Source organism: Notolepis coatsorum (genome assembly GCF_963971535.1).
Source record: "Notolepis coatsorum genome assembly, chromosome: 14".
NCBI lineage: Eukaryota > Metazoa > Chordata > Actinopteri > Aulopiformes > Paralepididae > Notolepis > Notolepis coatsorum.
In genome coordinates, this window is record NC_140178.1 from 36,969 (window position 1) to 45,000 (window position 8,032).

The 8,032-nt window shown below is 52.2% G+C and overlaps 1 pseudogene across 1 annotated transcript in view; it reads right to left on the minus strand.

Annotated features, from left to right (window-relative positions):
* Positions 1-246: 246 nt before the first annotated feature.
* The window catches only part of LOC311239849 (man(5)GlcNAc(2)-PP-dolichol translocation protein RFT1-like), a 44,989-nt pseudogene continuing 37,203 nt past the window's right edge, over positions 247-8,032 (minus strand). The window contains exons 7-8 of the transcript in view: positions 2,204-2,276; positions 247-344 (exon numbers count right to left, since the gene is read on the minus strand). The product of the transcript in view is annotated as a man(5)GlcNAc(2)-PP-dolichol translocation protein RFT1-like (transcript). The remainder of the gene's footprint in view (positions 345-2,203; positions 2,277-8,032) is intronic.

The window sequence follows — 8,032 nt, forward strand, 5'->3', positions numbered from 1 at the left end:
ACAACAATGACACACTTGATAATCAAATACATCCAAGTAGAGATGGTCCAGCATGACACACACACGCACGCACACAAAGTTCATTGCACCAATTGTCCTCCGTCTACTTTGAGACATAACCCTAAAAGTATCCAACATTGTCCTCCAAGTCTCCAGTGTCTCCACTGTTTGAAGGACCCACTTGTCCGTCTTCCACAGGGATTTAAGTTTGTTTCTTGGTGTATCTTGTCCGTCTTCCACAGGGATTTATGCTTGTTTCTTGGTGTATCGAGGCAACAGCTGAGTCCTCACAAACTGGACGAGCTGGGTCTCTGTCAGGAGGACGGTGAGGAGGATAGAGGAAAATAGTCTACGAACAGGTCGAAAAGTACCTAGCGGAAAAAAATCTAATCTACGAATTCCAATCTGGCTTCAGAACATCCCACTCCACTGACACATGCCTTCTCTATTTGAATGACCACATCAAACAAGAGGTGGACGCAGGCAAATACTGCGGCATGGTCATGCTGGACCTACAAAAGGCCTTTGACACGGTCAATCACTCCATTCTGATTGACAAGCTAAAAGCAATTGGTTTTGATAGTCTATCAGTGAGCTGGATGCAATCCTACCTTGAGGGCAGGGAACAGATGGTGGAGGTAAACGGTACCCTATCCCCCCCTCTCACAGTGAGCTGTGGTGTTCCACAAGGAAGCATACTAGGACCGCTACTGTTCCTAATTTATGCAAATGACATGTCGTCAGCTTGTGACTGCAACTTGTTCCTGTTTGCGGACGACTCAGCCCTGCTGGTCTCTGACAAGAACAAGTTACAGGTTGAAAAAACCCTCAGCTCTGAACTAGGCAGAATCTGCATATGGCTCGCTGATAACAAACTATCATTACACATGGGCAAAACAGAGTCCATTCTCTTCGGTTCAAATAACAAACTCAGCAAGACCGACGGCTTCTCAGTTACAGTGGGTGACAATATTGTCACAAGGAAAGATGAAATTACCTACCTGGGTTCCATCCTAGAGGCTAATCTCTCCTGTGACAAAATGGCATCCAATGTAATAAAAAAAGTCAACCAACGAACTCGATTCTTGTACCGGATCTCCTCTCTGGTAAACAAGAATACCCTGAAGACTCTGGCAGGAGCACTCATTCAGGGGTACTACGACTATGCTTGCACCTCATGGTACCAAAGCACCTCAAAGGCGCTAAAAACAAAATTACAAACATCTCAAAACAAACTGGTCAGACTACTGCTTGACCTTACTCCTAGAACCCACCTCACCCCTGCCCACTTTGACAACCTAGGATGGCTTAGAGTAGATGACAGAGTACAGCAACTTGCAATGGGCCTGGTCTACAAGATACACTACACGACCAAGGTACCCATGTACATGGCAAAATACTTCCCAAAGGTCAGTGAATACCACGATCACAACACCAGAGGGAGCTCCACAAATCATGTTAAACCCAGATTCGGCTCAAATAAGGGACTAAACACGTTTCGCAATTATGCCACATCAATGTGGAACGCCCTACCCAAAGCTGTAAAGGAATGTGGATCACTACCCACTTTCAAAACCTCTCTCAAGAGACACCTACGGGAGACTGCAATGCAACACTGGCCCCTGTAAATATCCTAACCCAACCCCCTCCAATGTACAGTCATTTACCTAGTATGGTCTTGTCAATAGTCCAATGTACAATTTTGTTTGTTTGTACAGAGTCCCCCCCCCCCCCTCAATGTACAGTTTTGCTTGTTTATACAATGTGCCCCCCCCCCCCCCCCACCCCACCTCCAATGTAAATTACCCAGTATGGTTGTCAATATCCCAGTGTACCCAACCCCCCCCCACCCAACCTCCTCCAATGTACAGTTTCTACGTCAAATGTATATACTCCCTTTTCTTGACTCCTTCTGTATCACAAACAGTACTGTATTTGCAAATCTGGTATGTCATAAATGTATAGATGTAGCAGTACTGGACTATCTGTATGTCATGTATGTCATATATGTCCTGATGAATTGAAAATGGGGGACCCTGGTAAACAAGACGAAAGTCTTTCTCTGGTCTGCATCCCCTTAACAATTGTGTGTATTGAGCTGTACTGTATTGTACCCATTCTGCAATCTGTTAATAAAGTTTTCAATCAATCAATCAATCAATCAATCAATCAATCAATCAATTCAATCAATCAATCAGGACACAGAGGAGACACACCGCACCCACAGCCACGTGGACCAGTCTCAGCAGCCACCCACTGTCGCAACAGAACAGACCCTGAGACAGGAGACAGAGAGGAGACAGGAGACGTACAGGAGACAGGAGACAGAGACAGGAGACAGAGTAGAGACAGGAGACAGAGACAGAGTAGAGACAGAGACAGAGTAGAGACAGGAGACAGAGTAGAGACAGGAGACAGAGAGGAGACAGGAGACGTACAGGAGACAGAGACAGGAGACAGGAGACAGAGTAGAGACAGGAGACAGAGACAGAGTAGAGACAGGAGACAGAGAGGAGACAGGAGACGTACAGGAGACAGGAGACAGAGACAGGAGACAGGAGAGAGAGTAGAGACAGGAGACAGAGACAGAGTAGAGACAGAGTAGAGACAGAGTAGAGACAGGAGACAGAGACAGAGTAGAGACAGGAGACAGAGACAGAGTAGAGACAGAGACATGAGACAGAGACATGAGACAGAGACATGAGACAGAGACAGGAGACAGAGAGGAGACAGGAGACGTACAGGAGACAGAGTAGAGACAGAGACAGGAGACAGGAGAGAGAGTAGAGACAGGAGACAGAGTAGAGACAGGAGAGAGAGACAGAGACAGGAGACAGGAGAGAGAGTAGAGACAGGAGACAGAGACAGAGTAGAGACAGAGTAGAGACAGAGACAGAGTAGAGACAGAGTAGAGACAGGAGACAGAGACAGAGTAGAGACAGAGACATGAGACAGAGACAAGAGACAGAGACAAGAGACAAGAGACAGGAGACAGGAAGAAAATCGTCAATCAATCTCTAGCATATATGATGAAGATGGCTCTTTGATTTGTGATCAACTTCAAATCAATCAAGCATTCACAAAATGTTATAGCACACTGTATAAATCAGAATGTTGTACGAGTGAAGAGGAAATGGAAAACATTTTCAGAGATATAAATCTCCCAACCCTCTCTGAAGAAGAAAGGGAATCACTGGATGCACCTATCCTGGAAAATTAAATTAAATCGGCTATCAAATCCCTCTCAGCCGGTAAAACGCTGGGTGATGATGGCTATACAAGTACATTTCTTAAGTGTTTCCAAGTCACTCTTACACTATTTCTAATATTGCTGTTTAATGATATAGTGGCCAATCAATCCATGTCGCTAACCATGCGGCAAGCTACTTTTTCATTGATTCAAAAACCTGGCAAGGATCACTTGCAAATGCGTAATTTCAGACCTTTGAGTATTTTAAATAATGATTATAAGCTGTTTGCGAAGGTCCTTGCAGGGCGATTGGAAAATGTTATAGCCTCATTGATTCATATTGATCAGGCTGGCTTTGTACAGGGTCGCCTAGCTGCAAATAACATGAGGAGGCTAATGCATGTCATGTCAAGGGCGGGGGCCTCCCAGCATCCAGCGATGGCAATATCGCTGGATGCTGAGAAAGCCTTTGATCGAGTGGAGTGGAAATATCTGTTTTATGTACTTACTAAATACTGTTTTGGACCGGTTCTCATGAACTGGATAAAGGCACTTTACCATGAACCGGTTACGTCAGTCAGAACAAATGGTATAAGGTCTAATCCATTCCATCTCCATCGATCTACCCGCCAAGGATGTCCGGTTTCACCGCACATTTTTATTCTTTCCCTCGAACCACTTGCCTGTGCTATACGTGCTCATAAGGAAATCAGTGGTATTCGTATTGGTAGTTGTGAGTATAAGGCCAGCCTGTTTGCTGATGACATATTATTAACACTAACAAATCCTAGCCATTCCATCTCTCAAGTGCTAAAGCTTATAGATACATTTGGTAATTCTTCGGGCTATAAAGTGAATTATAGTAAAAGTGAAGTTATTCCACTTAACAACCTAACTTTTCAATCACATCTGGGTTCTGCTCCTTTCAATTGGAAGCCAAAAGGAATTAAATACCTGGGAATTAAAATCCGATCTCCCATTGAAAAAAATGTTGAGGGGGCGGCTAGGTGGCGCAGTGGGCAAGGTGCTCGCCACCAACGCAGGAGATGCAGGGTTCTAGCCCAGCTCTCGGCGTTGCTACCAGCTTGGCTGGTCGTTCATACTATTACAATTGGCAGTATTAGGGGGTGGGAAGCTGGTGGGTGGGGATCGGACGTTGCTGACAGCGCCTCCTACAGGTCGGTTGGTGCGCCTGCGCAGCAGAATCAGGAAGCAACGGGGGCGGCGTGTCCCTCCCACGCAGACCCCCGACGCTGAGAGATCGCGCTGTGCAGGTGAAAAGATGCGACGGCTGCCTCCTCGAGTACCGGAGGGGACACGTGATGCAAGGCTTGGTCCACATTGCAGCCGACCAGTGGGAGGCATGGCCTAACAGCGTTCGAGACAGGGGAGGGGAGAATTGGACAATACGGAAATTGGGGACGGGAGAAAAATAGAAAATGGGGAGAAAAAGTAGATAAAAAAAAAAGAAAAGAAAAAAATGGTTGAGGTAAATACATCGGACCTTTTAAAGAAAATAAAGGAGGACATCAAAAGATGGACAGTCTTGCCTTTATCCCTAGGGGGCAGATCTGATATTATAAAAATGAATTTGTTACCAAGGCTAGCTTTTTTGATGTCCTCTATACCGTTAAAGTTCCCTCCTAGTTGGTTCAAAGAAATAAACAAACTATTTTCTGGCTTCCTATGGAACAACAGAAAACCTAGAATCAGCCATAACAAACTTATAAAACTGAGAAGTAGTGGAGGAATAGGACTACCAGATATCCACCAGTATTACATAGCATATAACTCAAGATACCCCTTGCAGTGGGCTTACAATAGTGTGAGACAGATTGGCAGCTGGGAATGGCTTGAAGAACAAATTATAGAAGAACATAACAAAGATCTATCTCTTTCAATGTTTTTTTTTATCTACTTTTTCTCCCCATTTTTTCTATTTTTCTCCCGTCCCCAATTCCGTATTGTCCAATTCTCCCCTCCCCTGTCTCGAACGCTGTTAGGCCACGCCTCCCACTGGCCGGCTGCAATGTGGACCAAGCCTTGCATCACGTGTCCCCTCCGGTACTCGAGGAGGCAGCCGTCGCATCTTTCCACCTGCACAGCGCCATGTCTCAGCGTCGGGGGTCTGCGTGGGAGGGCCCCCTAACCCTGACCCCTGACCCTGAAGACACAGACCTCAGAGAGGGTGGTGAGGAGGGCCCCCTAACCCTGACCCCTGACCCTGAAGACACAGACCTCAGAGAGGGCGGTGAGGAGGGCCCCCTGACCCCTGACCCTGAAGACACAGACCTCAGAGAGGGTGGTGAGGAGGGCCCCCTGACCCCTGACCCTGAAGACACAGACCTCAGAGAGGGTGGTGAGGAGGGCCCCCCTGACCCCTGACCCTGAAGACACAGACCTCAGAGAGGGTGGTGAGGAGGGCCCCCTGACCCCTGACCCTGAAGACACAGACCTCAGAGAGGGTGGTGAGGAGGGCCCCCCTAACCCTGACCCCTGACCCTGAAGACACAGACCTCAGAGAGGGTGGTGAGGAGGGCCCCCTGACCCCTGACCCTGAAGACACAGACCTCAGAGAGGGTGGTGAGGAGGGCCCCCTAACCCTGACCCCTGACCCTGAAGACACAGACCTCAGAGAGGGTGGTGAGGAGAGGCCCCCCTGACCCCTGACCCCTGACCCTGAAGACACAGACCCTCAGAGAGGGTGGTGAGGAGGGCCCCCTAACCCTGACCCCTGACCCTGAAGACACAGACCTCAGAGAGGGTGGTGAGGAGGGCCCCCTGACCCCTGACCCCTGACCCTGAAGACACAGACCTCAGAGAGGGTGGTGAGGAGGGCCCCCTGACCCCTGACCCTGAAGACACAGACCTCAGAGAGGGTGGTGAGGAGGGCCCCATGACCCCTGACCCCTGACCCTGAAGACACAGACCTCAGAGAGGGCGGTGAGAGAGGGCCCCCTGACCCCTGACCCTGAAGACACAGACCTCAGAGAGGGTGGTGAGGAGGGCCCCCTGACCCCTGACCCTGAAGACACAGACCTCAGAGAGGGCGGTGAGGAGGGCCCCCTGACCCCTGACCCCTGACCCTGAAGACACAGACCTCAGAGAGGGTGGTGAGGAGGGCCCCCTGACCCCTGACCCCTGACCCTGAAGACACAGACCTCAGAGAGGGTGGTGAGGAGGGCCCCCCTGACCCCTGACCCTGAAGACACAGACCTCAGAGAGGGTGGTGAGGAGGGCCCCCTGACCCCTGACCCCTGACCCTGAAGACACAGACCTCAGAGAGGGCGGTGAGGAGGGCCCCCTAACCCTGACCCCTGACCCTGAAGACACAGACCTCAGAGAGGGTGGTGAGGAGGGCCCCCCTAACCCTGACCCCTGACCCTGAAGACACAGACCTCAGAGAGGGCGGTGAGGAGGGCCCCCTGACCCCTGACCCCTGACCCTGAAGACACAGACCTCAGAGAGGGTGGTGAGGAGGGCCCCCTGACCCCTGACCCTGAAGACACAGACCTCAGAGAGGGCGGTGAGGAGGGCCCCCTGACCCCTGACCCTGAAGACACAGACCTCAGAGAGGGTGGTGAGGAGGGCCCCCTGACCCCTGACCCTGAAGACACAGACCTCAGAGAGGTGGTGAGGAGGGCCCCCTGACCCCTGACCCTGAAGACACAGACCTCAGAGAGGGTGGTGAGGAGGGCCCCCTGACCCCTGACCCTGAAGACACAGACCTCAGAGAGGGTGGTGAGGAGGGCCCCCTGACCCCTGACCCTGAAGACAGACCTCAGAGAGGGTGGTGAGGAGGGCCCCCTGACCCCTGACCCTGAAGACACAGACCTCAGAGAGGGCGGTGAGGAGGGCCCCCTGACCCCTGACCCTGAAGACACAGACCTCAGAGAGGGTGGTGAGGAGGGCCCCCTAACCCTGACCCCTGACCCTGAAGACACAGACCTCAGAGAGGGTGGTGAGGAGGGCCCCCTGACCCCTGACCCTGAAGACACAGACCTCAGAGAGGGTGGTGAGGAGGGCCCCCTGACCCCTGACCCTGAAGACACAGACCTCAGAGAGGGCGGTGAGGAGGGCCCCCTGACCCCTGACCCCTGACCCTGAAGACACAGACCTCAGAGAGGGTGGTGAGGAGGGCCCCCTGACCCCTGACCCCTGACCCTGAAGACACAGACCTCAGAGAGGGTGGTGAGGAGGGCCCCCTGACCCCTGACCCTGAAGACACAGACCTCAGAGAGGGGTGGTGAGGAGGGCCCCCTGACCCCTGACCCTGAAGACACAGACCTCAGAGAGGGCGGTGAGGAGGGCCCCCTGACCCCTGACCCTGAAGACACAGACCTCAGAGAGGGTGGTGAGGAGGGCCCCCTGACCTCTGACCCTGAAGACACAGACCTCAGAGAGGGTGGTGAGGAGGGCCCCCTGACCCCTGACCCTGAAGACACAGACCTCAGAGAGGGTGGTGAGGAGGGCCCCCTGACCCCTGACCCTGAAGACACAGACCTCAGAGAGGGTGGTGAGGAGGGCCCCCCTGACCCCTGACCCTGAAGACACAGACCTCAGAGAGGGTGGTGAGGAGGGCCCCCTGACCCCTGACCCCTGACCCTGAAGACACAGACCTCAGAGAGGGTGGTGAGGAGGGCCCCCTGACCCCTGACCCTGAAGACACAGACCTCAGAGAGGGTGGTGAGGAGGGCCCCCTGACCCCTGACCCCTGACCCTGAAGACACAGACCTCAGAGAGGGCGGTGAGGAGGGCCCCCTGACCCCTGACCCTGAAGACACAGACCTCAGAGAGGGCGGTGAGGAGGGCCCCCTGACCCCTGACCCTGAAGACACAGAC